This window comes from Plasmodium fragile, assembly GCF_000956335.1.
Source record: "Plasmodium fragile strain nilgiri unplaced genomic scaffold supercont1.103, whole genome shotgun sequence".
In the NCBI taxonomy this organism is placed as follows: domain Eukaryota; phylum Apicomplexa; class Aconoidasida; order Haemosporida; family Plasmodiidae; genus Plasmodium; species Plasmodium fragile.
Window position 1 is genome coordinate 38,329 of NW_012192683.1, and position 662 is coordinate 38,990.

A 662-nucleotide genomic window follows, 5' to 3' on the forward strand; every position below is an offset into this window, starting at 1 on the left:
TTCTATTTTAATGATATACTTTTTTTTTTTTTTTTTAAAATTTTTTTTTTCCCTTTTTTTTTTTTTTTTCCTTTTTTTTTTTTTTTTCCCTTTTGTTATTTTTGTGTGCTTTTTTTTTTTTTTTTTTGAAGGGCGCAAAAAAAAAAAAATGGTACATAAAAATAGGCTTGCTCGCGCAAAGGGCGCAAAAAAAAAAAAATGGTACATAAAAATAGGCTTGCTCGCGCAAACGGCTTGGTATACACAGGGGTGCAAACGGCTATGCCTATTCTACATGCTGCTTTTCGCTAGACTAATGCTCAATTAAAAAATAAAAAATAATAAAAAACGGAAGAAAGAGAAAGAGAGACAGACCAGTTAGCTATACTGTGGTTCCACAAATTTTTCATAGTGTTTATGGGGTATTTAGTTATTTTCTTTTTTTCGGCCAGTTTCCAATTAATTCGTCCTGAGTTGGGGTTTTTTTGGGGGCAGGGGAGGTGAAGGAGATAGGTAACGTGTGTGTTTTTGCGCGCGTTGCTACATATGCGCGAGCGGGCAGTGCACACATGTGAGGGCATGCCTATGTAGCGCCATGCACATGCGGCTTCATGTAGGGGGGAGAAACATTTTTGCATTTGTCAAAGTTGACGAGATTTTTTTTTTTTTTTTTTTTTTTTTTT